The 23,962-nt window shown below is 35.9% G+C and overlaps 1 long non-coding RNA gene across 2 annotated transcripts; it reads left to right on the plus strand.

Moving 5' to 3' along the window:
- The first annotated feature begins 12,966 nt into the window (after positions 1 to 12,966).
- Positions 12,967 to 16,880, plus strand: LOC147565278 (uncharacterized). 2 transcript variants are annotated; one of them, XR_015237122.1, is made up of 7 exons: positions 12,967 to 13,032; positions 13,149 to 13,217; positions 13,770 to 13,831; positions 15,507 to 15,639; positions 15,744 to 15,831; positions 15,953 to 16,087; positions 16,463 to 16,880. It is a non-coding gene; the product is annotated as an uncharacterized LOC147565278 (long non-coding RNA). The 2 variants fall into 2 exon arrangements; XR_015237123.1 differs by lacking the exon at positions 13,149 to 13,217 and having other exon boundaries at positions 12,976 to 13,032.
- Positions 16,881 to 23,962: the final 7,082 nt, after the last annotated feature.

Below are 23,962 nucleotides of genomic sequence, written 5' to 3' on the forward strand. Positions count from 1 at the left end.
GATTAGAGTTATGTTAATGAAACTACGATTTCTGATCATAACCTCATTATACTGACAATCCCAACATGCTTCCCGAGGAAGTACCTTCCTAGAGAACGCGCAGAAATAAACCTTAGCATGGATGGCAAGACATGGGGTGTCGATTAAAAAGTCTACGAACAGAAAACTTGTGTAGTCATTGAGGGTTCAGGGTGGGGCTGATTTTGTCATGGCGAAGATTTTTGGATTTGGGAGATGTTTGCGCCTTCGAACCTTCTGAGCAAATACAGCAGGGAACATCAGAGTTGAATGTAAGAATCTTCCGGTTTGTCGAAGAGTTCACCCTGCATACCATTTAGAGAAAAATTGATGGAGGTAGGAACGCAAAGAAGATCAGTTGATGATAGAAGATCGAAAAAAATATGAGTTGGTAGTTACTTTGTGACTTAAAACTGGAAGTTTTTTATTTATATGTTTGACTGCTCAGAAAGGTTTGAGCTCCCTTTCTTAGATGCTAATATTTGTCGTTTATGGTGTATTGGTTCGACAGTCAAACGCCGCATGTCACCTAGCCGAAGTTACAATATTATGGCCTTCATTTTTATTTGGGAACAAATCTTAAAACACTTTCTTTCTGAGCGACCAAAGAAAGATAAGGGAACAAAACACCTCAGTGTTTTCTTATTTTCCTAACTGGTAGAATTGGTAATCTAGGGCAGATGGTTTTCATAGTTTAATCTCGTTACCAATTTATTGACGACGGTTTACTAAACTAGTTTCATTTACTAAATGAATTGAATTGTATGGTTACCGATGGTTTTCATAGTTTTCCTGCAGAAGATTATGGAAACTTTGATCTCTTAGACTAACATTTGAAAGGAATGACTACTATCCTCAAAATGTCCGATCAAAATTAATATCAAAGGTTCGGTTACCTAAATTAGATCACTGCATGGGGCTATTGCGAGGAATATTTATCAACCGTTAAACATCGTCCTAAGAAGTAGAAGAAATAAGGAAATGAATTGTATGGTTACCGATGGTTTTCTGCAGGAAACGTCGCGTATAAATAAGATACCGATGGCTTTATACTAATTGGGTCGTTAATAAATTATATGTCGAAGGTTATTTCAGAAAATCATCGGTAATTACCGTCACCGAAAAAATACATTATTTTGTAGTACTTGGACCAATTTTTTTTGTTGAAAGAGTACTTGGACCAATTACTCACTTTTAATTCTTTTCTCATGATCTCTCCAAACTTCTTTGGAAGTCTTTGCAGTTTGGTTTATAGGTAAAATGTTAGAAGGAGTAGATAAAATTGCAATTTTATGTATGAACTACTTGATATCGAATTGGCTTCAGTCAAATTTCAGAATGTCTATTTTATTGGGCAGTTTTAAAGGTCGTGTAATTTGCCCCCAAAACTTGGTAAAAAAGAAATCGAGTTAGTTTGGTTAGAGGCAACGCCATCTCCTATCATATCTACCTTCTTCCCTAAACAAAAACAAGATCTCACAACTACAATTCAATAAATCTTCCTAATTAATCGGAATTTAAACTTAGTTTGGTTTAAGTACAACAAAAAGAACTGATCCTTTTAGCATAAACGACAAATATATCACTAAAGTTATTAAATCTTAGTTCAAATATGCCGATTAGGAGAAATTTTTAGGGCAGATTCACACCCTTTTGCCGTCATGTTTATAAAAAGAATGTTGTGTTTGAGATACCTTGCAGTCGGATGAAGAATTAGGGTAGATGATGGAGAAATTAGTAAAATCGCCGAAACCCTAATTCCTTGAAACTGGAACGGATAATTAATTACGTGAAAGAATTGTGGAAAACTTCACTGCTTGACAGTTTCCGCCATTAAAAGGAAAGGAAGTGGGTGACAGAAAAGAGAGAGAAAAGATGAGAGAAGAAGAAGGAATAGGAGAGAGAATTTTTCCAAGTTAATACGACGGAGGTTTCCGGCCTGCGACTTGATGTCGTGAAGTCAAACTCTGATTTTGGTATTGCCTCATAGTCACGCATTGCTTTTAAACAAATTCGGTTGCCTTTAGCAAGATTTCCTTTAACGACGTTGGATAATGCTTATAAATCTCCTTGTTTTATTTATTTATTTAGTTATTTTTTGTTCAAAGAATTTAAATATGACAAAATAGTATATATGCATTTTTTTTTTTGAACAGGTGATTCCATTAATCATAATATTCATTACAACAAAGTAACGATTCAATTAACAACACTAATATAATTGTTGAGAACCCGAGACAAGGATTCCATAAGCCAATTCGTGAGGGGCATTATTGGCATTTCGCGTACAATAATTGAAGGTGACCCGGTACTCTCTAGCTTTTGCCCGTATAAGTCCCACTTCATATTTCATCCTCCAAGGTATTGTGGGTGAGACTTCAGTTAAGAGGGTGAGCATAACCCTAGAATCCCCTTCAATCTCAGCTTCAAATAAGAGTAGTTCCTCCACAATTTGTAACCCTAATCCGAATGCTTTCATCTCGATGTGAATCGCCGAGATGGGTGGAAATCTTACTGCACTTGTCTTCACTGTTACCCCATTCGAATCTCTTACTATAGCCGCCGCCGATGCTCCTTCAGATCTAAAAGCTCCATCGACATTCACTTTGAACCGACCAAACAATGGTGGAATCCAAGTTTGAATCTGTTGATAAGCTTCATTATGAGCAGGAATCATAAGATTAGGGTTTCGATTTAACTCTATCTTTGTCAGCAACCAAACCCTCACCAACTCGATGCTTTTGTCCCTAAAAATGCAATTCATTTCGATGTTTCCACCAGATCCAAAGCAGATAAGTAAATTTATACCATACCTCATTTGCTTCATTACCTTTATTAAGTATATCCTGTAGATTTATAATGGGATCTAACCCTAGCTGTAACAGATCTAAATCATTAGTAATACTAATTAGGTTAATAAAAGTAGGACAAGAACCAAATAAGTGAGTTATATTTTCTACTTCCTGGATATTACATAGCTTGCAATAAGGATTAATATGATGCATTCTTCTGTCTATGTTTTCCAAAGTAGCCACTCCGTTATGAATGAGTTTCCAGATAAATTCTTGAATTTTAGGATCCATATTCTTTTTGTTCCATAGCTTTTTCCATGGAAAATTCATTAAGGTATCTGGTAAAACAGGAGGAGAAGTAATTAATGAATAATAAGACTTAGTAGAGAACTTACCTTGTTTGGTTGGACACCACATGAGACTATCTATTTCATTTGTGATAGGGATGTATATACTGTTGATTGCATTAATACTATCTTGGTCAAAATATTCACTAAGTAATGCTTGATTCCACTGATTTGTGCCTGATATTAGTAAATCCGAGACCATATTAATATTATTTGGAAGAGTTCTGATCAATTGAGTTCTTTTGTATGGCATATCCAATAACCAGGGATCTTTGTCAACCTTCACCTCCTTTGCATTGCCTATTTGCCAACAACAATTTGCTTTTAATACCTCTCTGATATGTAACATGGATTTCCAGAAGTGGGAGTTGGAGTTTTTGATTGGTACATCCCAGAAATTATCATTAGTAAGGTATTTTGCTTTTAATATTTGAACCCACATTGCATCTTTATTTGTTAGAATCCTCCATGCCATCTTAGCTAACATCGATTCATTGACTTCTGCTAGTTTCCTAATACCCAGCCCACCAAGTTTTTTTGGAGAAGTTAATATGTCCCACCTAATGAAATGTAATTTGTGATTTTCCACATCATGTCCCCACCAAAAACATCTTTCTTCCTTCTTTAGATTATTAATAGTTGTTTTCGGAATGCGATGATAACTAAAAGCATAAGTACAGTATGAACCTAGGACAGATTTAATAAGAACTGTCCTTCCTGCTTGTGAAATTAGACCTTGCTTCCATCCTGCCAATGTTTTCTTGAGCTTTTCTGTTAACCAAGAGTAATTTTCAACTCTATTTCCTGTCTTCATAATCAGAGATCCTAAGTACTTAGCTCTATCTGTCATTCTGGGAGCCTTTAATCTCATTATGTATTCATTTTGGATTTCAGGAGGAATGCCTGCACCAAAGAAAATGGATGACTTGTCAAAGTTTACTGCCTGGCCAGAAAAGCCAGCATACTCTTCCATCATCATAAGGATGGCCTGAAGGTTTGATAAGTTAGCTTCACCAATAAGAATTAGATCATCTGCAAAGAGTAAGTGTGAAATTGAGGACTATTTTTATTTAATTTGTAACCATTGTAAAGACAACATGTCTCATAGTGAAAAATAAGTAGGGATAGAGACTGAGTAGTTAAAATAAAAAGGTAGGGTGATAAAGGACACCCTTGCCTAAGGCCACGAGAGGCAGTGAATGCCCCATGAACACCCCCATTGATTTGCACATTGAAATTGGCTGTGGTAACACAACACAAAATGAGCTCTAAAATAGCCCCGAAATACCCATCGATTTAAGAACATTTGACAAGAAGGACCAATTTACTCGGTCATAGGCTTTCGCCATGTCCATCTTAAGTGAAAAGCCTCCATTTTTAGCTTTAGATTTTTTTCATCGAATGGAGGAGTTCACTAGTCACAACTATATTATCAAGAATTTGGCAGTTAGGGACAAAAGCATTTTGTGTCCACATAATATTCTCTTCTAAAAATGGTCGGATTCTATGAGCAACCAGTTTAGTGATGAATTTGTAAATAGAGTTGCATAAGGAAATCGGTCTGAATTCCGAGGCCATACTCGGATTCCTTACTTTAGGCATTAAGGCAATAGTTGTAAAGTTCAGAGAGGGATTGATAACGCATCCTGAATGAATTGTACAAGTTCCAAAGATTGTCTCCTAATTGTGCTGATAGAATATACAAGGGAGACCATCTTGGCCCGGACTTTTTAGAGATCCCATTTCCATTACAACGTCCTTAATCTCTTCAGTCGAGGGTATTCTTGAGATGTTGACCAGGTCTTCAGTCGATAAAACCTTGTAAGCATTTAAAATCTCTATTGGGGGTGAAACTACCGGCTCCTCCGAAAACAAATTCTGAAAATATGACGTAATGTCCGTTGCAATTTCAATAGGGTTTTCAGACATTGCCCCTGATTGAAGTCTGAGTTGACTAATTTGATTATCTTGTCTCCTTTGCGAAACTGACGCGTGAAAAGCCTTTGAATTCCTATCTCCGTTCTGGACCCATTTCGTTTTCGCTCTTTGTTCAAGTTGACTTCTTTCCAATTCTTCCAAATAAAGGATTTGTTCCTGATAATTACTCTCAATTTGAAGGGATTCATCAGTATCTAAAGTTTGAATATGAAGAAGTCTATTTCTAAGCGATTTAAGTTGATCTTTTATAATCCCAAAACTTCTTCGACTCCATTTTTTGGTGAGCTTTTTGACTTGCAAAATTTTCTCATAAATTTGTCCTGTAATTTTATCCCAATTTTGTTGAAAATTATCTTTATAAGTTGGATGTTTTGTCCAGAATGCTTCAAATCTCTCAATTTTAAAGAAGACATTTGATTCTACCACCATTTTGAGTAAGATAGGAGCATGATCACTCGAGTACCTCGGTAAGTGGAACAAACCCGAATCCAGATAATGGATTAACCAATCCACATTACAAAGTGCTCGGTCCAACCTCTCTCTAGTAATATGGAATCTTGATTTATTATTGGTCCAGGTATAAGCCGGTCCATGAAAGCCGACATCTACTAGTCCTCCATTTTGAATAAAATTTTGAAATTGATCTAAAAACGGAATATTTGGTGATCCTCCCAATTTTTTTGATCTTGTTCCTAAAGCATTCATATCCCCTATACAACAGAAAGGACCATTAATATTTGATATTCGTAATAATAAATCCTCCCAAAATGCGGCTCTATCTTGCACCCTTGGCGGCCCATACACACAGAATAAGTCCCACGATTGATTCACAGACGGACCTACGACAGTAATGTGAATTAGATTATTAGAAGAGAAGACAACATTGATGTCTAAACAATTATTCCATAATAATATAAGTCCCCCACCCCGACCTTGTGAAGGGACATGAAACTTATTAGATAAACCTATATAATCATAATTAGGGAAATTATTCATATTACTAAGTTTAGTTTCTGAAATAAATACAATAAGAGGCCTAGTGGCCGAAAGGAACTGATACAAAGTATTTTTTGTCGTAGCGTTCCCTAAACCACGACAATTCTAGGATAGAATACTCATTCTTCCATCGGCTTTGCGGTAGCCGGAACCGATATAGTATTCACTTCTTCCACCATTTGCCTCAAGGATCTTTTCTGTTTTCCTCTTGTACGAGCCTCCCCTTGAATTGAACTTTCTGGCTTTGTCACTTGGATTTGTTCTCGTTCAACATTAGGGGAATGAGCATACGACACTGGACCAGGAATACCTCTGCCTGATCGATTGTGGTTAATAGCTAGCCTGTAACGTTTTACCTGTGTCAAATCATCCAAAATATATCTACAAAATTAGCATTTAGGTCTAATCCAACAGGCATATTATTAATATTATCTTCTATTTCCGTGGGATTTCCCAAAATCCCAGGGAACTCCGAGTAAGTAATGCCTGAAAAAGAGTTTAATTCTCTAACAGAACGGTTAGAGAAATGAATTTTATACTCAATTGGGTACTTTGGCTCCATAGCCTTAAGAACACGGGCTCTGTCCTCATCTGTTAATGCTTGCTTTAGGAAATCCCCATATAAAATAGTATATCTGCAATAAGAGTCCATGTAACACCCATGAGTGTTAGAAGGGGGTGTTTATAGTAAGGCACCACTCTTAGTCCCACTTGAGTTGCCCAGACTTTTAGCTTTAGAGTTAACTTTCCCAAATAGCAACTCACTTGTTCTCTTCCAGAGCCGTGGCTGAGAATCTGAGGGCCCCGAAGTTTGATTATGTGGCCTTTCGAATAATAAAAAAAACACAAGCAAAAAGTTGAACCACGAGCCGCTAAAGACTTTCAGTGAGCACAAGTAATTTAAAATGATAAAAAAATCTTTGTACAACATATAGTTTAGAGTCTAAGCAATTTTTTGAATATGTTATCTTTTGTATCATAATTTTCTTATTAGTATTTATATTGTTAGAATAAGAAAAAAAAACGCTTAAATGTAAACACGTCAAAATATACACCCAAACAACAAGATTGTTTAAACAAAAAGTGTAACTGATCATAAATAAGAACTGATTTAGCAATAACCCTCTCAACTTTACCCAATTGAAAAAAAAGGAAAAAAAAAAAAGCAAAAGGGTACAAAGCCGTGGGTTCTGAACCCCTGCCTCAAACTTGGAAAGGAACAAACTTCACCATTAGAGCCGATGGACATTTCATATCCTAGTATTTACGGTTAATTATGTATAATTGAATTTGACCTTCACAAGACACGGGCCTCCATGTGATGGCGGGCTCAGGGCGGACGCCCTGCCCGGCCTGCCCCCCTCCCCCCTCAAAACGACCCTGTTCTCTTCAACTTTTCTAGAACAATCATGAGCTAGAGAGTGAGAGGGGGGCATTGGATTTTCTAGTGAGAGAAAGCTAGAGGAAGAAGAAGGGATTGGAACTTGATGGTTTTTCTTTGTTGGTCTAGGTGTGGGGCATCTTTTGCTTTGGATTAAGGTAGATTTGTATCTCTCTATGGCTTGAATAGCCATTTTCATTGAAAAACTTAGACAAATAGATGAGACTACAAACCCTAGATCTTGGTATTATTTGAACATAGATTAGGGTTCTTGAAACAAATATATACATTAGAAGTAGTAGATTTATCACTTCTACAAAATCGAATTTTTAGGTCACTTTGAACCTCATCTATGTGTTAGATTTTGAAGGAAAATTGCCCTAGTAATATAGTTGATGTACCGTACAATCTTTATTAACATTCTCGTGCTACATTCATGTCCTACGATTATAATTAGGGCTAAACTCCTTTATTTTCCATGATTTTAACATATAACTCCTATAATTAGATGTCTCTCACTAATAGACAATATTCCTTGTGTAGATACATGAACATGTGTTTGAATTCAATATGATATGAGAATTGTAAGTTATTATAATACATAGTTCACTACTTGCAAAACATTATCGGTATGAAACTAGTAGGTCATAATTTGGCGAATATGATTTTGATTCATGTATGTTGTGGTGTGATGCTATTATGTGTGTGTGATGTGATGGAGTTGTTGGAGGATTGTGGGAGTTTTGTGGTTGGCTCGACCCTCTCTATAAGATGTTTATTGTGATGACCGAGGGTTCGCATGGTAAAGGCGTGCGGAGATACGACCAAGGTATGGAGCTTATGGGAGCGGCGCTAACACAAGGGTAGCCTTGTGGATCACACTCTTATACAACGAGGGTTATAGGGAGGGTTTAGATGAAGGATCTGACTTCCCCGGTGGACACCAATTTATCATATCGCTTTTGATTGTTTGTTACAAATGTGCTTTAATTTATTATAACGGTCATAACTTGAATACTTTTTATAGAGACCTATATATGTTATGGGGTTGTCTATTTGTTTTGGTAGCTCTTGAAACAATGTATTAAGGTTTTAGAGGTTTCGAAATCTACTTGTTGGGGTCTGACCCAACCTATTATTTTTCAGGACAAGAAAATCGGGAAGTACCACCTGCTTGATTCGTAGTTAACCTTGGAGGAGTTTTCTTAGTAGTCTTCTTTCGTTTTTTAGGTAGTTATTTGGAGTTGCATCTCCTAAGTACTTGTTTTTGGTTTTATTTGATCTTGTCCGACATATATGTCGATAATTTGGAGACATCATATGAGTTTTGAAAACTTGGTAAGGTTTCGTTAGTTGATTTATTGTTACTATTGAGCTTCATGTTCGATGTTATTTGTCTCTTTGATGAATATATCACCCATGCTCACTGTTCTGCGGAGAAATGCTTTAAGTTTAGGTTTTCATGGTGGTCGGCGTGAAAATATTAGATAATTATAAGAGATACACTAAAGACATGAAACTCAATTTTCTGGATCTTCGAATATCTTGAATTTTTGTTCATCACTGGATCTTCGGCTTCTTGATCTGTCGCGTCATACTTGTATCTTATTATTGGGAAAAATGAAATTCCATTTTCTATAAGTTTGAATTTTCTTTTTAAGTATAAATTCTGGGTATTGAGTAATTGTTTATTTTAGTGGTGAAGTGTGGTCAAGGGTTTTGGTTTGAGTTACGGTTTTTTCAAATGTAAGGGTTTTGGTTTGAGTTACATTTTTTTCGAACGTAAGTTGTCTTGACTCTCATGATCAGTTGATTTTATGGGTCAATTTGAAGGTTGTAAACACGGGCAATTTATGTTTTGTACATAGTGCAACATCCCGTTGTAATGGTGCACCACTCGATTTACTTGTGCAAGATTTTCCCTCAAGATAGCAAAAACTCGAAACGTATCACAGATGTACCGCTTTCCTTTATGATGAGTTCAAGACCAGTCTTACGAACAAATATTTTAGAAATTTTATGGCTACGAAAATTATCGGGTGTGAAAAATTTATGCCGCGGCTTTGGGGAATTAAAAAAAAAAGGTCTTTGGGGAATAAAGAATTAGTCAATAAAAATTTATTTGGAGGGCATATTCTTCTTTTAATCCAAAAATTGACTTCATCAAACATTGCCCCTATTCTTCATCTTCTTTCTCCCCCTCTCTCTCGGTATCTTACTTATTATCTGTAACAACCCTAAGTAATATAGGGGGTGTCTATAGCAAGATGGCACTTATATCCCCACGGTAGCCAGATTTCAATTTTAGGGTCCACTTTCACTAAAGTAAAAGTTAGGATTCCCTATAGCAATAGACCCACCAAATTAATAACCCAGCAACTCATCTCTTTCCCTCTTACTTGGTTAAAACCGTGAGATTGTGAGAAGCTCTAAAGTGAGGGTTTTGTTTAGTGGGAAATTGAAGGTGTAGTGAGAGAAAGTGAAGACTAAGAGGGAAACAACAAAGGGGTTTTGCTAGGGATTTGGTTTCTTCTTCTTTGTGCTCCATTATCAAGTAGGTTTCTTCTTCCCTAGGGTTTACATAGCCCTCTTTAATTTTTAACCTAGTTTTGGATAGTAGGACTATAATAGCTTTGAACCATTGTTGTTTACTAGGTTATCATCAACTGAGAACCAATTAGTAATACAATAGATATCCATTATGATTAGAGACTATTTACAACAACAATATAGTAACCCTAGACGATTATAGTTATATTAATGGGGTATGTATATACCCGGACAGCAACCTAGACTATTAGGATTATATAAACATAGTAGAAAATACATCCGGGCAGCAGCCTAGACGCTAATGATTATTCGTGTTTATGTTATTGTTATTGATAATTGATTGTATGAGATTATTTGTGTGATATTGGAGCATGAGTGCTACCAATAGTTGTGTGTGATATATTGCTTTAGGTTGTTAACCTAGAAAGCATAGGCTAGTCGGAACCAAGACTGGTTGGCTCGACATGTGAGTCGATTGCAAACATTAGTTATTTATGTGATATTAGATAACTTGGTGGACCATGATCTTAAGTTCCGTTAATGGAATGAACTAAGACTGGTTGGCTCGACATGTGGATCGATTGCAAACACGGGTTTGTCAATGTGATATTGGACAACCCAGTGGACCAGGGGTTTGAGTTCAAATATGGATTGACGATTGTAATCCATAAGTAATCGGTGGTTGGCTCGCTTATTGCTCATATGTGCTCGTGTTGCACGGATCCCCTTTTTGGGAGGTATCCATAGTTTATGAAGAGGTCTAAGTCGATGCAAACACAAGATCATTCTTGTGGACCACATACTTCTAGTTTGAGAAGTAATTACCAACTAGAGGTTGGCTCGCCTCCTGCTCATATGTAAAGTGCTCGTGTTGCACGGATCCCCTTTTTGGGTGGTATCCTTTGTCTATTGAGAGGTTTAAGACGATGCAAACACGAATGGTAAGTGACGCTATCTCGTGGACCTCAAAATTGGTTATGTCCCTCCAAAAGGGAAGTTGTATTGTATGAATCTCTTCAACCGTGTAATAGGTTGACTTCAATTGTGTTGGTACGAAAGGTGTAACATAATGGACTGTTATTATTGATCTGTTGTTCGATACTTGGTTTTGTGTTGAATTGGTCTATTTAGACCTTAGGTAATTAGAAATCTACTAGCTGGGTTCTGACCCAGCCTACTATTTTTCAGGTGATAGAGATCGGGGAACGCCACCAGTTTGATCTCAGTTCGTCAACTCGGAGTTTCTTTCTTAGTGTTCGCTTTCGAGATTAGGTAGTTATTTGGATTTTCGCCTCCTAGACAGTTATTTATTTCATTCGATATTGTCCGACCTACGTGTCGATGATTTAGTAACATTGTTTGAGTTAAGAAAGTTTAATGGATTTCTTTTAGATGATTTATTGATTCTTATGAGCTTCACATTTGATATTATTTGTCTCTTTTGATGGGTATATCAACTATGTTTACTGTTCTGCGGAGAAATGCTTTGAGTTTAGGTTTTCATGGCGGCCGACGTGGAAATCTAGGCTTGGGGTGTTACTTTATCTCTCTCTCCCACTATCCCACATTATTTCTCTCTCGTTCCCTCTCTCTCTCACTCTCTTTCGCTCTCACTAACTATCTCGTTGTCGTTCTCACTCTAGATCTCTTTCTCTCCTCTCTCTCTTTCATTGTAGATCTCTTTCATCTCTCTCGGTGTAGACATATCTCTCTGTAGATTAGTTTCTCTTTTTTTTCTTTATCTCTCTTTCTCGCAGTCTATATTCCCTCCTCTTTCTTTTGCGGTATGTATAGATCTCTCTGTGAAGATCACAAAATTCGTGGCCACAAAACGTTTCGTGGCCATGAAAAGTTTCGTGACCACGAAATCCTTGAAGGGTTCCGCCATATATCCTCGAAGGGTTTCGCGAAAAACCCTCCTCGAGGTATGGTTTTGGCAAAGGGATCACTTCCCTTCGCTAGATCAGTGTCTGTTTGAGAGAGTGAGATCGATCAATAAATAATGAGAGATCGATCAATAAACAATGAGAGATCGATCAATAAACAATGAGAGATTGAGAGAGAAACAGTGAGAAATCGATAGAGAGGGATAATGAGAGAGAGAGAGAGGGAGAGAGAACGAGAGAGATAGTAACAATAAGTGAGAGAGGAAGAGAGAAGAGAGAAGAAGAGGAAATGGTGGTCAAAATGGTGGTGGTGGGAAATTGTGGTGGTGATAGAGAAGAAGATGAAGATTAGGGGGCAATGTTTGATCAAGTTAATTTTTGGGTTAAAAAATAATATTGCCCCGAGAATGTACTGAAAAACATGGATTTCTAAAGAATTTATTCCCCGGAGATTATTCTTTACGCCCCAAAGCCGCGGCCAAAATTTAATTCTACCAAATCCAAAATATCTTTATGCGTATATAATTTGAATAATTTTGTTTTTTATTTCAACTTAGATACTTACTAATTTCAGTTTATTTCATATTTCAAATCACAAAGATTTCTTCCCTTAGGTGTATCCAAATCAATTTCATACCTAAAAGGCTGAAACAGAGTCAATTTGTTTGGAAAAACAACTAAAAACATCAACAAGTTTCATTACCAAGATGGAACAAGCAGCAGACTAAAACGGACTCCTATTTCAATTAAAATCATTGGAAACAAAAAACATATCACCAAAATGTAACATAATTATAAATTTGATGACTAAAAATCGAAGCGCAAAGATTAAAATGCTGAGTTGGGTTGGTAGAGACTTGAGGTCATCTGTTGCCCTTCAAATATCATGGTTCAACACGGTTACATTTATTATTCGCGACTTTAATATCTTTCTTTTTTTACATGCGTTAGACGTTAGGTTGGAAATTATTTCTAATTTTAAAAGTCAAAATTCAACTATTTCCTTGACTATATTAATTCCAAGATCTTTATTTAAAAAGGAAAAATATTTCTTAACATTCATGGTGCATAATCTTCTAGATGGATTTTTTTTTTTGTTGCAAGATCTTTCAGATGGATCTTAGGTAAGAAGCAATCTCATTATAAATACTTTGTTAGGTTTTATTTGTTTTCATCAATCTCATCTTCTTCCATGAAACAATTCATTCTTTTCCCTTTAACCTTGGTAAAACAACTTTAGTTTTGCTACTTTATACATTCTTCATTGAAGGATTGAACGAAGACAAGAAAGGACTCCATCTTAGCCAAGGTTTCTTTTTCTCTTTCTTTTCTCTCTATTTTTCTTTTTTTCTCTTTGTTTTTAGTTTTTCTCCTTTTTTCTGTCGTTCATCTGTGTTTTGTTTTCTTCGTTTCATCGTCTTTTATCTTCATGACAAATAATTTTCTTTTAGGATGTTTTCTTAGTAGTTCTATTAGTAACTGATCTTTATATTTTAGTTTTAATGTTTTAGCAAGCTTTTGTTTATTTTGCTTAGAATTGGCACTTTCATTTGCTTGATTTGATTCAACTTATCTTCAACTTCGACTTCAAAGCTTTTTTAAGTTATTTGATGAATCAAACCAAATTAAAACCTTGTCAATTTTATACCCAAAGAACCCTAAATTAACTTCTGTTTTGGGTACACACTCATGCTCTCATCTTGATAACTTCTAGCAAAACGTTTCTTATGAACCTAGTTATATATATATATATATATATATACCATGGGAAATATTTTGTGAATGTCTTTAGCAGCGCCCTTTGTGTTTTCATTATCTTTTTTGGTCAATCCTCTTTAACTTCACTTTTGTTCTTGTGTAGGTTATCCACCAAATGGTTTAATGAAGGAAGTGGAACAAGAAAGCAATTAATCTAAAACCAAGGTCTGCATTGTTTTCTGACTTTTAGATTTTTTTTCTATAATATACTATGGTTGTTTCGGCTATTTTGAAAATCAAGTTGGCTAAACAATTTTCGAACAAAACAAAATTAGGAAAAATCATTTGATAGGAAAGAAGATTTAATTGAAGTATAAAATCGTTTTTACTCAATCGAGATTTTTGGAATAACAGTCTTACTAATGAGAAAATTGTATATATAGCATATCACCTTATTTTCATACATTAAAATGGATTAGATTCTAACAGTTAAAAGCTGAATAAAAGTAGACCGATCTCTCAAAATTATATGTGGAAACCAAAGTTCCACACAGTGGCGAGGCCAGAAAATTTTGTCTCCAGGGGCACTTTATCGACTAATTGATAAACATATCTCTACGATGAGTTTTCATCATATGAACAAGTGAAATTACAATGTATAATAGTTTTAAATATGTATTTTCTAAATATAAATGAATCTGTCTCCCATTTGGTTGACTCGCAATCTTTGTAGTAAGAATATACATTTTCTCAGAAAACGTAGGGTTAATGCTAAGAGCAAATAAATCTAACGATAAGCGGTATTTTCTTAATCAGTTTTACATGATGAGTCATCATTTTCATCCGGTAACATTGTTGTTTAACTTCTTTTGAAAAAAGAAATAATAATGAACGCATTTAACTAATCTTTCTTTTTTCACTATGCCCTCATAAAAACCCTACTATAAAACCGTCGCATTTTTCTACTGTTTGTCCAATGAACATGAAATTTTATAGCTTTTTAAAAAATTGTCTCCTCTAGAATTTTCAAGAAACAACATTTCTCCAGATTCTGAACTAAAAACATGTTGAGACTAATTTTTAAACTAATAAACACTTTTTCGTATGATATGTAAGTGTTAAAGGCATCCCAATAAGTGTTAATGCCTCCCTTAAGATCAATAAAGAAAATCTTTCGAAACAATGGGAACCATGGTTCTTCCTATCCAAAACAATTATTACCTTTCCCGCCATCAAATACCTCTAAATTATATGATGCTTTTCCATATGAAGGAGGACAATAAGAAGTAGAAGAAGAAACATAAAAGAGAGGAACACAAAGAGGAAGTAGAAAAATAGGAAGAAATGAAAAACAACTTCATAAATTTTATTATTTAGAAAAATATCTGAAATTTTAATTTCATTTATAAAGCTTTCCCAGAATTAGTCTATCACTTTTTGTGCTGCATAGGATTTTCAAATATAAAACATGGTGACTCTATTTAAAGTTAGAGAAAAAGAGGTATCATAAATACTTTAAAGGAAACTTTGGTATATGTCAAAGATTTCTATATAGGGAAAATAAAATTAAGATTTTATAAACTCGTGTTAGAAACTGATAAAATAGACTTGAAAGGTTATGTACTCATTGAATATAAGGTACGTAGTATATATTGAAGAAAGAACTTCATACAAGAGTGATACACTTTGACTTTTTGATTTCGTAAAAGAGCCACATGCAAGTTCGATGAGAAATATCTATAAACCTTTCTCCAACAGAAAAGGTTCGTTACTTTTGGCTGAATAAAACCACCATTTGGGAATTAATTCCTTAAGATCAGTTACAATTTGATTAGATTGTTGGCTAAATATCATATCAGAATAATTTGTATGACAGTTTATGTACATTTTGACCTTGCAGGGTTTTTTGTTGGTTATATGAATTTAATTTCGCACAAAGAGAAAATGTCTGCTATCACTATATTTGAGCTTGATGAGGTCACCGATCCGATTCCAAACCATCTATTACTCTCAAAGATCAATTCTTGAAGGAGGTAAAGAACTACTTTAGGAATTAAGTTCTGATTTTGTTGTTGGGATTTGTTTGTTCTAATTTTGTTGTTGGGATTTGTTTGTTCTGATTTTGTTGTTGGGACAGAAAGAGGTGCTGGACTTCTGAAAGAGTTATTCATTCTGCAAACCAACAGAAGGAGAGCTGTCTGTGGAAGGACCACAACTACTAGCAGGTCGAGCTGCGAAAACACAATCAATATCTTCTGTCCGTGCAATAATGGAAGCAGAAATGAGCGAAGAAGGTCAAATATATATTTGAAGATTTGATTAATTCTTTTGATGAAAATGTTTCAGATGAAGAAGTCTATGTGGAACCAAAGCCTAAAAGCTGTCTCAAAGAAAGAATTGCAGCAGCATACAAAGAAAGTAAGAAGCCCATACTTTTTAGTAACCATGTGTGAGACGCATGAATCTTGCAGATTCTGTTTGGTAAGCTTCTCAATTTATAATTCTTTGAGATACTTACATCCGACCATCCGATGTACAAATTGACTATTCTTCAGATGCTTGCTTTTTCACTTTTGTAGTCAAACAACCAGATGACTACGTTAGTTACTCGAGACCTAAGGTTGGTCTCAGGCTTGGGCCCGGTGACAGAGCCGTGCTCAAGCTGAGTTAACCAAACACTGTCCGAGTTCACCTTTACTAGAGTGAGTAGGGAAAGGATTCCCTTGGTTTCAGTCCCTGGAGTCGAACTACTTAGCGTTTCTTTGGGACGACACCATGGATTAACAACAAGTAAGAGTATATGATTGGAGATATGTTAATGAAACTTCAATTTCTGATCATAACCTCATTATGCAGACAATCCCAACATGCTTCCGGAGGAAGTACCTTCCTAGAGAACGTGCAGAAATAAACCTTAACATGGATGGCAAGACATGGGGTGGCGATTACAAAGTCTACAAACAGAATACTTGTGTAGTCATTGAGGGTTCAACCGTTCAAGGTGGGCTGGTTTTGTCATGGACAAAAATTTGGATTTGGGAACATCAGAGTTGAATGTAAGAATTTTCCAGGTTGTGGAAGAGTTCACCCCACTTACCATTTGGAGAAAAATTAATGGAGGTAGGAACGAAAGAAGATCAGTTGATGATAGAAGATCGAAAAAAATATGAGTTGGTAGTTATTTTATGACTTAAAAGTGGAAGAGTTTTTTATTTGTGTTTGACTGCTCAGAAATGTTTAAAACAATTTTTCTATGGAACTTGGTTTGAACTCCCTTTCTTAGATGCTTATGTTTGTCGTGTATGGTGTATTGGTTCAACAGTCAACGTCGCATGTCACCTACCCGAAGTTACAATATTATGGCCTTCGTTTTTATTTGAGAACAATCTTAAAACACTTTCTCTCTGAGCGACGAAAGAAATATTAGGGAACAGAACACCTCAGTGTTTTCTTATTCTCCTAACTGGTAGCATTGGTTGTCTAGAACAGATGGTTTTCATAGTTTAGTCTCCTTAGCTAATGAAATTTGTCTTCTATAACCAAATACCCTCTTCCAGTACTCTATGAATGTATTCGGAGATAATTTTTTTCCACGAACTAAAAAGAATATAAAAATTGTGAGCAAAAATTACAACTCCTTGTCCATATAAGTTTTTAATGTTCTTTGAAGTCTTTATCAAATTTTATTTTCAATTGCAATTTTATCTACAAGAACTACATTTTACCTACAAACCAAACTGCATAGACTTCCAAAGAAGTTTGGAGAGATTATGGGAAAAGAATAAAAAGAGTTTGTCTTATTGATTGGTCCAAGTACAACAAAATAAGGTACTTTTGGTGACGGCAATGGTTTGTGAAATAACTGTCGGCATATGACTTATTTCCGTTGAGGACTCGTTACCGTCATTCGAGGTGACAATATCCCGGATATACCCGTTAGGGGAGTTACGATATTCTTATTTATGGTGACAGCTCTAGCGTTACCACATTAAAGAGTCAACTCACTGTCAGGTGACAGTCGACCGAGACACTATAAAATAAGCGAGAAGAAGATAATACAGATCATCTGATTATGGGCAAACACATCAAGTATTGGTTTAAACATCATCGCCTGCTATCTAAACCACCCACTTTCTCTCTCATAGAGTTTTGCTCTTTGATAGAATCTCATTCGATCACATAGGCCTGCTTCCTTTCACTCATATAAATACTGTTACGGTCTAACATTCGAGGTGAAGACCTTATCAAATACCGTTCACAAAAGGTGCAGGACCTTATCAAGTACCGCTCACAGAGGGAGCAAGACCTCATTTATCAAGGTATAGGGTCTTATTAAGTACATGACCTTTGATGAGACAAACACATACTTTCCCGTGAAAGTACAAGAAAAGGACTTATTAAGGGTTTGTCTACTTTCTCTCCCTCCTATAATCACTTTAACAAGGGTTCGCCTACTCCATCAAGGGTTCGTCTACTTGAATGGTTCGTTTATTTTTTAGGGGTCAAACCCTTCCTACATCACCCACGTGATTACCTGAAAGGGTTGACTCACTTTATCTCTCCTGGAGGTCAGACCCTTAACATATCACCCACGTGATTATTTATAAGGTCAGACCCTTAAAGCTTTCGACTTATTTACGGTATATACTTGATGACCTGTTATATTCTCCTTTCTTTTTCTAAAATATATTTCAAACTAAACTTCCTTTCTCCCTATCTAATGAACCAGCAAATTTAGAGAAGAAGTCCCACAAATCTTGGGGACCAATTGTTTTTTGATTTCCGGCAGGAGGAATGATTACGTGCGTCTCGAGACAATGAAGGAAAGTGAGGTGGGATCGTTGATGAATCTGTGTGTCCTAAAAATAACCTGCTGCTCACAGATCCACGCTCTAGCACCATCGGATTGAGAGGGACTACCGAAATCTCTGTTCCACGAAGTAGAGGATCATATGTTGTGGTACTACTGCTGACTTGGTAAACCATACTTGACTTCAACTTTGACTTAGGCTAATCTTCTCATCCGGACTCCGATTCGACCTCTGTTTTCTCCTACGTATTCGTCTCAGACTCTTCTTTTCCTCGGAGTATCAACGTTGACCAAAATTACCTGACTACCATAATTTCCCAAATGACCAAAATGCCCTCAGGAGTGTCTTTTTCTCGATTTTATCCAATTTCGCGCTCAACTTCTTAGAAAACACCTGAGCAAAAGAAACAAGCAAATCATCAGAATAATTGCTCGAAATCCCTACTGTCCCTGCCAATAGATTGTGGTGCCTATAGCAACATCACATATCCCCTCTAAAACCTTACTTCCCCTACCTTATCTTCCTTATTTTTCTTTTAGCAAAACCGTGAGTTAGTGAGAAAAAGAGGGAGGTTGGATGTTCTAGTGAGTGGAGGCCAAGAAGCAAAAGAGGAAGATCAAGGTGTTGGTGGGTTTTCTTTGATTCTTAGTGTGGGAGTTCTCTTCATTGGTTTGCTTTTGATATAAGGTAGGTTTCTATCTCTCTAGGGCTTGAATAGCCATTTTTATAGAAAAACCTAGACAAACTAGATGACACTACAAACCCTAGATCTTGGTATTACTAGCACATATATTAGGATTCTTTAAACATATATACATATATATTAGAAGTAATAGATTTTTGCATTTCGACAAACTCATTTTTAGGTCACTTTGAATCTCCTCTATGTGTTAGATTTTAAAGGATATTTGCCCCAATGACATACTTGATGAACCATAAAATCTCTATTAACATTCTCATGCTACATTCATGTACTAAATGATAATTAGTGCTAAACTCCTTTATTTGCCATGATGTTAGCATATAACTCTTAAAATTAGATGCCTCTCATTATTGGACAACATCTTTTATGTAGATACATGAACATGTGGTAGAACTCAATATGATATGAGAATTGTAGGCTATTATTATACATCGATTCATTACTTGCAAAACGTAATAGACATGAAATTCGTATGTCGTAATAGATTGGTGATGCTATTATATGTGTGTGATGAGACGGAGTTGGAGGAGGTTTGTAGGAGTTTTGTGGTTGGTTCGACCCTCTCTACCAGATGTGGCCTAGGTATGGAGTGTATGGGGTCGACGCGAACACAAGGGTAACCTTGTGGACCACACTCTTATACAACGTGAACACCAACTTGTCATATCGTTTTTGGTTGTTTACTACAAATGGTATGATGTTATTATGTATGTGTGACGTGATGGAGTTGGCGGAGGATTGTAGTAGTTTTGTGGTTGGTTCGACCCTCTCTACCGGATGTGGCCCAGGTATGGAGCGTATGGGGTTGGCGCTAACACAAGGGTAACCTTGTGGACCACACTCTTATACAACGTGGACACCAACTTGTCATATCGCTTTTGGTTGTTTGTTACAAATGGGGTTTACTTTATTTTAACCGTCACAACTCAGATACTATTTTTGGACACCATTATATTATTTTGAAATTTGACTACGAATAGCCGAAACCCGGTCATGAAGACCTTGAGGAAACTCCATTGCTCTATCTTGATTAGTCCGATCAATCAAAGATCGGCCATGCCCACAAATACATGGTTTTGTAGTCATATTCATCTTGGAGATCTTTGAGATTAGTAAAATAGGTTGAAATGTCAAAACCTTCTTGTTTAAGACATGAAATAACTCTCTTTAGCTGGAAAACCTTAGGAGCACTCGTTTGATGAAAACGATCATAAAGATCCTTCCAAATATCGGAAGCATTATCATCATAAAGAATGTAGAAGAACGTAAAGACGGATCAACTGAATTCATAAGCTAACTAGAAACCAAATCGTTACATCGTCCCGATAGATGTAAAGCATTAGGATTGGTGGGTTTAGAGATTGTCCCATCAACAAATCCTAGTTTATCCTTAGCTCAGAGAGCTTGGATACCTCGAGACCATGAGGAGTAATTGTCGCCTGTTAGAAAAGGCGTAATTAAGATAGTGGTGGGAGAATACGAGTGATAGATATCAAAAGGTCCACCAGAATTAAGAATAGTAGCATGAATAATTTTAGAAGTACATCATTAGAAGTCATTGTGAAAGACAAAAATGGCTCTTACACCATGTGAAGACGTATAAACCTATTTATTTGATCAAGAGAGAGAATTCGAGTGAGACCTAGAGAGAGAGAAAGAGAAAGAGTGAGGGAGAGAGATCGAGTGGAGTAGAGTAAGATGAGATAAGGAATGTATGAATACAAAAACTTTATTAATTCTCTCTGGTATGTATAATACAAGATGTATGGGTTCCTATTTATAGGAATACATATGAACTAGGGTTAGGAGATAATACCTCAACCATGTTAATCTAAGTAATGCTTATCTAATTAATACAACAATCCTATAGTAAAACAACTCCTAGAGGACCGGGTCCACTCGGTTTGGCGAGTGGAGTGGACCGGTGGACTTCCTAATACCTAATACCTAGAGATAGCAAAAACTCAAAAATGTATCACAAATGTGCCACTTTCCTTTACGACGAGTTTATGTCCGGTCTTAATAAATGTTTGAACAAAATATTTTAGAAAATTTATGGCTAAGAAGTTTAGCTTGTGTAAAATATTCAATTACTTCCAGAAAAATTCCAAAATATGTTAGTGCCCAATAATTTTAATCATTCTATAACAAGACAGCTTGGTTGTGACTAGGACAAACTAAATAAGACGAAAAAAGAATAAAATTGTCAACTAGATTGGAAGATGACACCTTGTATTTAAACCTCCATAAGAGCTTAGATGGAAAGGCATTCCATAACCCTCCAACTAGACATTCCATAACCAATCCCATATAATGGCATTCCAACCAGTTATTCTCCACAAACCCTCATAAGTGCTCTGACATAATTTTAATGGTTTCTTAAACATCCTGTACTCCAATAGCTAATTCATCTAATCCAATGAATCAAAAAATTCATACAACACCAGAATACAACTAATATGAATGGTTGAACTTCTTAAAGGGTTGGAGCAAAACACAACTCATAAAGTTATGTTTGTGTAATCCCTTTTTTACATTCGAGTTTAGCATTTTGTGAACAAAAATTTACAGATTGATGATAAACGAAAGAAAAACGTTGAACTTCTTCAAGAGTTTGAGCAACCCACAACTAATATGAATGTAGTTGTAGCGAAGAGGCGTAAGAACTTCGATGGAGAAATTTTCTTTCATGCCTTATGATGCTTGGATGATCGTGATGGTAAGTGAAAAACACTAACTTTATCTTAATGGTTATGATGCAAGGAAATTTGAAATCAACTCTTTTAATATGTGTGAGGCCCCAAGTCCCAGTATCCACGTCGGACGCCATGAAAACCAAGATATAGAGCATTCTGCCACGAAATCACAACATAATAAGAAAGAAAGCCAAATAACTGCTCATGGAGCTCAAAAGAAATCATAAACCAAACTAACGAAGAATAAGTTGACTAAAGATGTTTGGAGTATCCGATTACATCAATAGATAAATGAGTCTGAAAGGAAATACTACGAAACTAAGAAAGAAGACCAAATAACTACCTAATCTCGAAAGGAAAAAACTACGGAAAAAAAAAACTCTGAGCTGACGAACTGGGATCAAACTGGTGGAAATCCCCTGTCTCTGTCACCTCAAAAATAGTAGGCTGGGTCAGAACCCAGCTAGTAGATTTCCAACTACCTAAGGTCTATATAGACCAATCTAACAACAAAACAAAGTATCTAACAGAATAAAGACAATAACATAGTCTATGTTTTACCACTTTGTAAGCAAACACAACTAAAGTCAACCTGTTACACGGTTGACGAGATTCATACAATATAACTTTCCTTTTAAAGGGGTATAACTAATTTTGAGGTCCACGAGATAGATTCACTTTGCATCCGTGTTTGCATTGACTTAAACTTCTCGATAGACAAGGGATACCTCCCAAAAAGGGGATCCATGCAACACGAGCAAAGTGCAACACGAGCACTTCACATACGAGCAGGAGGCGAGCTAACCTTTAGTTGGTAAATTACTTCTCAAACTTGAAGTATGTGGTCCACAAGAATGAACTTGCATCGATCACCCTGTCGAGCCAACCACCAATTACTTATGAATTACAACCGTCAATCCATATTAAAACTCAAGCCCTTGGTCCACTGGGTTGTCTAATATCACATTGACAAACCCGTGTCTGCATCGACACACATGTCGAGCCTACCAGTCTTAGTGCAGTCCATTAACAAAACTCAGGATCATAGTCCACTAAGTTATCCAATATCACATCAATAACTAGTGTTTGCAATCGACCCACATGTCGAACCAACCATTCTTAGTTCCGACTAGTCTATGCTTTTTAAGTTAACAACCTAAAGCAATATATCACACCCAAATATTGATAGAATTCATGCTCCAATTCTCATATATATCATCTCGTACAATCAAACCAGTCAAACATTATAAGTATTAGTTATAATACCACTATAACCTATTACGATGAGTTTACTTTCATAAGTATGTCTAGAGATGCAAAATACAACATCATATATATATATATATATATATATATATATATATATATATATCAAACATCAATTACATAAACACAAATAATTCTTAGCATCCAGGCTGTTATCCGGGTGTATTTATACTCTATTTATATAACCTTAATAGTCTAGGTTGTTGTCCGGATGTATATATACTCCATTAATATAACTATAATGGTCTAGGATTACCATATTGTTGTTAGAAATAGATTATAATCATAATGGGTGTCTATTGTATCACTAATTGGGTCTAAGTTGATGATAACCTAGCAAACATTGATAGTTTAAAGCTATTATAGTTCTAACTATTCAAAACTAGGTTTAAAATTGAATAAGGATATGCAAACCCTAGGGAAGAAGAAACCTACTTGATATGGAGCACAACGAAGAAGAAAACCAATTCGGTAGCAAAACCCTTTGTTTTTCCCTCTTAGTCTTCACTTTCTCTCACTTGACCTTCAATTTTCCAGTCAAGAGCCTCTCCCACTTCGACTATCGGGTAAAGCAACAGGGAAAAGAAAATACAAGAGTTGGGAAGGGTTTTAAAGAGTTATAAGGGTGTTGTTATTTGCACCCTCGTTTTTGCTAACAACACCCCTATAAAGTGAGGGTGCTACAATATGTCCATGAATATGTAAATTTAGAAGCTTCCACTTGTGAATACTTTGCTAGTTAATTGGAAATGCCACAATTACTATATGTTTCTTTTAAAACGCTCTTTAGACAATTGAGTGACATTCTCATATGTTTCTTGTAAAGTATTCTTTTAAAAATTGACTGGTACAAGAACTAGCAATCTCATCAACCACCAGG

The sequence above is a fragment of the Eschscholzia californica genome, unplaced genomic scaffold (assembly GCF_041429995.1).
Source record: "Eschscholzia californica isolate CP2 unplaced genomic scaffold, dmEscCali1.0.p SCAF_1, whole genome shotgun sequence".
NCBI lineage: Eukaryota > Viridiplantae > Streptophyta > Magnoliopsida > Ranunculales > Papaveraceae > Eschscholzia > Eschscholzia californica.